This window comes from Asparagus officinalis, chromosome 7 (genome assembly GCF_001876935.1).
Source record: "Asparagus officinalis chromosome 7, Aspof.V1, whole genome shotgun sequence".
Taxonomy (NCBI): domain Eukaryota; kingdom Viridiplantae; phylum Streptophyta; class Magnoliopsida; order Asparagales; family Asparagaceae; genus Asparagus; species Asparagus officinalis.
The window spans coordinates 39,256,709-39,265,596 of record NC_033800.1 but is presented as its reverse complement, the minus strand read 5'-3'; positions in this window follow the sequence as shown (position 1 = coordinate 39,265,596).

Below are 8,888 nucleotides of genomic sequence, written 5' to 3'. Positions count from 1 at the left end.
CACTCGGATGTCCTCCATCTTCTCTCCATTTCTTCTTATTTTATTCACAATTAGAAGTAATCGTGAATAATAATCGGAGATTTGTTCTTCATCTTTCATTTGAGCGGCTTCAAGATCGCCCCTCAAAGTTTGGAGGCGAATTCGCTTCACCCGCTCGCACCCTTGTAAGATGGTCGCAAGCAAGGATTTCCCATGCTTCCTTGCTCGTCGTTGCTTCGGCAACTCTCTCAAAAGTAGACTCGTCCAATCCTTGATAGAGTAGAAAACGAGCCTTGCTATCCTTCTTTCTTTGTTCTCTGAGAGCCTTCTTCTCTTCGGCGGTATAGGTGGCTTCTACTTCTGGTGTAGGTTCCGTGAACCCATCAATGATCAGCTCCCACAACTCTTGAGAACCAAATAAGGCTCTCATTTGGATTAACCAACTCTCATAGTTATCTTTCAATAATTTGGGCACTTGAGGATTGACAAGATTATTTGTGATAGCCATGAGAAGAAGAGAGAATGGGAAAATTGGATCAAGTGGCTCTGATACCACTGATGACTCTTAAGTTTACGAACTTAGAACTTTTTCAAATGAAGAACTCACTTATATTTCTTCAATTTTCTCTCTTCATATCAAACAAGGATTACAGTAACCCTTTATATAGGCTTCAAAAACAAAAACGTCTAGGCATACCAATAGTCACAAATTAAACTCCTATTTTAATACCATAAAGATAAATGTCATAAATGAGTAAGTTACTCTTATTCTTCCATAACCTATGTCTCTTCCCCTTCTAAACTTATGACCATTGCACTTCTAAAACTCATTTATTCTAGCATTTTAATTTGATATTCCAACACTTCCCTGTGCTTTTAGCATTGCATACAGGATCCAACTTTTTTGTCAACAATTTAGTAGTTGAGGTATAAATTTTTGGCTAGTGATGCTTGCCGTTAGAACCGTGACGGTCAATTTTACAAGTTTCAAGAGTTAATGATAACCACCAGCTAATATTCAATACAGGATGAAGGAAATTATTAGCTATTTAATCTAGCTATAAGGTAATAGGAATCACTTCGTCTGTTTTCCTTTATGAATCGTGTGCTTGTTATTATATGATCTATGTAAATTGAAGTAACAACTGAAGTGATTTTTGCTTTTGGTGTTAAACAATGAGAAGGTGGTTACATATATGACATTTATATATTGAATATATGTTACTAGCTCATTTCTGCTAGAAATGCGGAAGGTAGTCTAATTATTACTCAAAATACTTGATACATTTCATTTAAAACACTAAAACAATGTATACAAAATTCAAATTAAACTTAAAATATAATACAATGACTATATAAATACACTACATAAACCTTGAAATATTATTACTTTAAATTGATTTATCATGCACTTTATTATTCTGTTAGATTTTTCATAATTCAATTGATGACGAATATACTGTTTATCTTTACTATTTTTAGAAGAATCATTTTTTTTACAGTGCACAAATCATGGAAATTGAGAAGCTGTCGGGTTGTCGATATCCTTCTCATGCTAATTGCAAAAACAAGTTGAAGGATATCAATGGGGTTCTTTACTAAAATCGTCATAAAAAAGAAATCAAATATATAGAAGAAAGGTAAACATGATATTATAATTTTTATAAATATAAATTACTAAAACAATGCAGAAGGTAGTCTAATTATAATTTTCATAATTCAATTGCTAGAAAATGCAGAAGGTAGTCTAATTATACCCAATATACTTGATACATTTCATTTAAATCACTAAAACAAGGTATACAAAATTTAAATTAAACTTAAAATATAATACAATGACTATACAAATACACTACATAAACCTTGAAAGATTATTACTTTAAATTGATTTATCATGCACTTTATTATTTTGTTGGTTTTTCATAATTCAATTGATGATGAATATATTGTTTGTCTTTTCTATTTTTCAAAGAAACATTTCTTTTACAATGCATAAATCATGGAAATTGAGGAGCTGTCGAGTTGTCGATATCCTTCTCATGCTAATTACAATAACAAGTTGAAAAAGATCAATGGGGCTCTTTACTACAATCGTCATAAAAAAGATATCAAATATGTAGAAGAAAGGTAAACATGATATTAGAATTTTTATAAATATAAATTAATTACAGTTTATAAAAATTAAATTGAATAATTAATATATAACGTGAATATGTATTTAACTTTAGGTACAAACCTACCTTACAAGTGACGGATGGAATATGCATCACTATATTTGCAATATTCCATCATGAAGTTCTTCGTTTGATAAAAATTGCTCCTTCAGAATTAACATCTTCGTTGGGTTTGGTAAATTATATCAAAATTATATTAAAGTTTTAATATGTTTTTAATTTAATAGATGAAATTGAAAATTAATATATATTTACTTAAATAGGATGTAAACAACAAAGAGATTCCGCTTGCAGTCAAGAAATTAATTGGTAGAAATATGTGTTTTCATGTTAATGTTACAGAGTTTGATACGAGTAAATGCATTAAAGACTACACAGTTATTAAAATCGTTGATAATGATATGGACGATGAAAAACTCAACGGACTGTTACCACTAACTGATGGAAAGGTAATATTTCCATAATCTAATTAATAAAATTATATTCCTCAATTATATGCAATGTATTCATTATTCTAATACTAAATTTATTTTTATCAAATGATGAAAAATTACTCGATATGACACTGGTTGATGGCGATGACAGTCAATCAATTCAATATACTCCAGACTTATCGACACCCTGGAAATAGTTTTGATAAAAATTCGAAGAAGAAGATGTTTGCTAAATATAGTATTAGTTTCATTATTTTAAAATTAAACCGTTAACATGTTATTGTAAGACGAAGGTATTATTATCACATGAAAAATAATTGAATTGAATCAGGATGGTATCAATGATAATCAATCTCTTGAATTAACTCCAAACTTATCCACATCAATATCCACCACTAATAGCAAAAGCAAAAAGAAGATTTTAGATGTTTTGCCTATTGCTACACTTGACTCTTCTACATTTAAAACCCTGTTATAGCCGTTTTAGTGCTAAAAAGTAATCACTAATTAATAGCAGACAAGTGTTCCATATTATGCGTAATCGAGCCAGCTCTTCACTTCAAGATAACCAAAAACCCAGCTCAGACGACTCGACACGTCGACATCTCGTGAGGGCGACTCGAAAGGCATTACATGTCGATCTCTGGCTAGGGCGACTTCTTGATCAACCTACTCGACCGAGTATTCGGTCGACGCCTCACGAAGGTGACTCAAAAGGCGGTACTTCTCGGCCTTCTACCAGACAAGTAGAAAGACGACGACTACCTCGAGCGTCGAACCCCCTCCCGCGCACTGACAGTTGATCACTTCATAATAAATATTATTAAATGCGTAATTGGCACTACCATTTTTCTATCCTCAATAGTCTTTATGATACATCAGACCACGTCGGCACCGCACACCTCCAGTCACTTTACATTAAATGCGGAAATGACCTCCACTCCACTCATCGGTCGACACCTGTAAAGCAAATGCTGACTTGGCCATCAGCCCATACTTGGTCAAAGTTACCATCCTACCCCTCTACTGGCACTATTTTCAACAAAAAGGTAAGATCTTTCTCTCTACCCACAGTGCTTAAGTGAAAGCACCCTAGAGCGGGGTGAATAGGGTTTATGCTAATCTAGTCTGATTTAATACCAATTTAAAACTAATTAACAAAATATCCTAACAAGTATAACTTACAACAAGTAATATGCAAGGATATTAAACTAAGGGTGAAATAAACATGAGCAATGGCGAAATAGAATGAAACAAAAATAGTACTCTAGGCAAACTCAAACACACAAAATGATCATGGAGTTCGGTCCTTCCGACCTACGTCTCTGCTCTCCACTTTCGAGGAAAAATCCACTATCATAACCGGGTTTTCGACGCTCACACGAATAACGTTTACACCTCACAATGTCAGTTTTCAACGCTCACCGATCAACATTCACAATTACTCACAATGCAACTACACAAATCCCACCTCAAGTATTGGTCTCTCACGTGTCTCCTTCAAGTGTTCGGAATTACGACCTACCTCTAGGCATTACCACCGACCCCACTCCTCTTGAGACCGACCACGTCTCTCACCTCTACACTCCTCTTGGTGTACTTGTGCAATACAATGTGAACCTCACAATTTAGCTCACAAATAAAAGATTGTTCTCAAAACAAGGTGAGAACTCAATTAAGCCCAACCCAATGTTACAATCTCACAACCCCAAAAATATTATGTATGAAAATACTAAAAGCTCAAGTGGGTGTGTGTAACAAAGAGAATAAAATCAAAACTAAACTCAATATAAACTCTAGCTTAATAAAATGATAATCAAATAATTATATATAAATGTAAAGCTAAATTGAGTTTAGAAACACTTCTCTAAAGATGACGAGAGAGAGAGAGAGAGAGAGAGAGAGAGAGAGAGAGAGAGAGAGAGAGAGAGAGAGAGAGATGAGTTGAATGCCCAAACACAAATGATGATCTCCTCAAACTCTTGTGAAAATTTCTTCACAAACAAACTTATAAATAAACTTTAAAACCCTTAAACTCTTTTAGAAACTTTCTTAAACTTGTTTAGAAACTCTCTTGGATGGTTGAGAGGAATGAGGTATGATGGGGTATATATAGGAAACTCCAAAGCCAAGAAAAATGCCAAAAACACCATAAAATGACAAATCTGGAAAACTAGTCGTTATAGGCTGAAAACATGTCATCAGTCGACTGATGATGTCATCAGTCGACTGATGATGTCATCAGTCGACTGATGAAGTTGATCGTTGAACAGTTCTGGCAGATTCTGGAATTTTTGCGTATTTGAATTTCTAAAATTAATTAAAAATAGTAAATCAACTCTAAAAATCATGATATTTTTAAGGAAGGTTCTAAACATGTATATGAACATTTTAGGGAAATAATTTCTGAAATATCACATCTTATTTGTGAAAAATAAATGTTTGAATACAGATATTACAAATTCTAAAAATTACTAAAATATTTGATTTTGTAAAATCATCTCAGTATAGTAAATCAATTCCAAAAATAATAAACGTTTGGGAAATGATTATAAACATGTAATAGAACATTTTACAAAAAGAATTTTTGAAATTTCATTTTCCATTTGTGAAATATAATTTATTTTAAAAACTATTCAAGAATACAAAATCGTCAAAACTTGATTTTGATAAAATTTATTCCAAACAAGTTTTGAAATATTTTCCAATAGATTAATAGACTTGAGAAAAGATATAAAATAGTGTAAAAAAGTATTTAATCCATAAATACATTATTTTGCAAATAAAAATGATTTAACTTGAAAGCGATAAACCGAAAATGTGTATGTGCATAATATTTCAGCTTTAAGCATTAACACACAGAGTATAAACATTATACCCAAGATTGATCTTCAATAAAAACTCGTCTTGGTAAACATGGATGAAGCTTTAACTTGAATCTTTGACTTGAATTGTGCATAGCTTCACTTCGGTATTCCTTCCATCCTCTAATATATATGATCGTGTAGGCTCAACCCAACCAACCTTCGACATCGTTGTTTGTCTAGAATACCTAATAACAAACACAAACACTAGACAAACAACATTAGGAATTATTTGTAATCATCAAAACAAGATTAGGGAGTAGGCTCATATACATGAGGCCAATAATCTCCTCCTTTTTTATGATGACAAACAATTTACACAAAGATATATGCATGATACGAAATGAATATATAAATTGTAACCATCATGCATAAAATCAAGGAAATATATACTCACAATATTTCTCCTCCTTTGACAACATCAAAAGGAAAAAAAATAACAATAAAGGATAAGAGAGCGTAAGCTCCCCCTACAAATTTGCATAAGTGAGTATAAAAACAATAAAAGAATAGGGAAGGCTCCCCCTATCAAAATGCCTTAAAGAATATATGAAATGAATACTAAGGCAAACATATGTGAGTAAAAGCATATACATAAAGCCATGCTAATCATAACTCACACGCAAAGAGACCAAGTGAACACATATATGTATCATTAAGACAAAGTATCACAAGGGTCTAAAACATGTCTATAAGATATATATGTATTGAAAATTGAAACCAAAAATCAAAAACCAATGATTAATTATTAAATCCTTAAAGACATAAAAGATACCAAAGGAAATATGTCTTAGGATAAAACAAACCAATATCAATTTTCATATATGATAAGAAAGCAAGAGAGACAACCATATCAAGCTCTTGAGCTTGTTTTAACACATATAAACATTTAGCACCCAATAAACAAAATTTAGAAATAAATAATCAATAAACCCGGGGGGAGGGAGGGGGTTGCTTAAACACAAACCTCTCATCAAGATCAAAACCAATAAAATGAAAAACAAAAGTCTTGACTTAAAATTTGTATTATTTCCAAAATTTTCAAAAACATGTTTTTCAAAACCAAAAAAAAAAATGTTAAAAATCTTGGTTTAAAAGTCAAAAAGGTTTTGGCACCCAAACACTAGTGGTGTCGAAAGGTTTAGGGACATGACCCCTATCATTTATGCTCAAAACTCTAGGGTTATGAACCCATTTGGGTGCATCTAGTGCACGAACACGGTCAAAGCAAAAATTATGCAAATGACCTTTCCGATTGTAATAAGTGCAATGAAAGAGGTCCATTTGAATTTGTTGACCATAAACTTGTGTACGGGAAACATTTTCAAACATAGATGGTCTTTTATAAACATTTTGCAAATGTGAAACATCATTAAACAAATGTGGTTTATTTGAAGAATTTGGCAAAAATGAACCTTTTCTTAAATCAAAATAAAATTTTGCCAAATGGCCAAATCTACCACAAAGATCACATTTATACACATTAGCATGCTTGTGATGAACAATAGGTGCATATAAATATGTGTGTGATGAAGAAACTACATGAGACGCACAAGAAGGATTAGCATTCTTAGGTTTGTGTGCATCATAGCAAAATTTAGCTAAATGGCCTTTTCGACCGCAAATGAAACATTTATAAATTTTACTATACATGTGTGCATGATGTATAGTATGTTTAGATGTAGTAGCATGAGACTTAGCACACATGTTCATAAGCTTCTTATTATGTACAATGCATATTTTAAGAGTTAAATCTAAGCATGAAATACGATTTTTAACAACATTCAACTCATCATTAGGCACATATGCATTAACATTAGAAGTAGAAAAAGCATGATCATTCTTAAATGAATCAAATTCATTTCTAATAGTTTCTACCTCTAGCATGGCATTATTTTTAGCATGAGATAAACTAGCAATGGATGAGGTTAATTTTTTATTTTCCAATTTTAACATATCATTATTTTCTTTAAGAATCATATTTTCTTTTTCAATGATATCAAAATTGGAAGCTAGCTTCTCATGATAGGATTTTAAGCTAACATGCGTGCTTTTCAAATCAATAAAATTATGTTGCAATTTCTTGTAGGCATGCATTAATTTTTAATATGCACAAGCGATATCATTAATAGTTAATTCATCATCGGAATCGGAATAGCTTACCACACTAGGGTTATCCTCTTGTGGACGAGTGCATGATGCTCCACTCTCACTTGAAGTTGATTCCGCCACAACGCGTCAAATCTCTTCCATGTCTCCTTGATGTGCTTCAAAAAGTTTTTATATCGTGTAAGCACTATCAAAATGAGCAAATTCATTAGAAATACATGGTTCAAAAGCGTTATGTAAGAATTCTAACACTAACTTGTTCATTGTAAATATCTTCTTATCATGATTGCTCCACTGGGATTATTTCAAAGTGGGCACAATATAAACACTATCAATAACTTTTCATAAATCGATATTTTTAGATTGCACAAATATTTTAAATCTAAAGCACCATTGATCATAAGGAAAATTTCTATATTTTGGAGCAACACTAGGATCATAGCCTAAATAAGGTGTACCATTCATATCCATAATGATAAAAATGTGCAAGCAAGATATAATTTATCTCAAAACTAGATTAGCACAAAAAAAGATAACTTGGATCTTTAACTCAAGGCGATTAAACCTTAAATCAAAAAGCACTAAGCTCAGATACCAATTGAAAGCACCCTAGAGGGGGGAGTGTGAATAGGGTTTATGCTAATCTAATCTGATTTAATGCCAATTTAAAACTAATTAACAAATGTATCCTAACAAGTATGATATACAACAAGTAATATGCAAGGATATTAAACTAAGGGTGAAATAAACATGAGCAATGGCGAAATAGAATGAAACAAAAATAGTGCACCAGGAAAACTCAAACACACGAAAATGATCATGGTGTTTGGTCCTTCCGACCTACGTCTCCACTCCCCACTCCCGGGGAGAAATCTACTATCACAATCGGGTTTTCGACAATCACCCGAATAACATTTACACCTCACAATATTAGTTTTCAACGCTCATCGATCAATGTTCACAATCACTCACAATGCAACTACACAAATCCCACCTCATGTGTTGGCCTCTCACGTGCTCGGAATTACGACCTACCTCTAGGCATTACCACCGATCACACTCCTCTTGGGACAGATCACGTCTCTCACCTCTACACTCCTCTTGGTGTACTTGTGCAATACAATGTGAACCTCATAATTTAGCTCACAAATAAAAGATTGTTCTCTAAACAAGATGAGAACTCAATTAAGCCCAACTCAATGTTACAATCTCACAACCCCAAATATACTATGTATGAAAATACTAAAAGCTCAAGTGGGTGGGTGTAACAAAGAGAATAAAATCAAAACTAAGCTCAATATAAACTCTATCTTAATAAAATGATAATC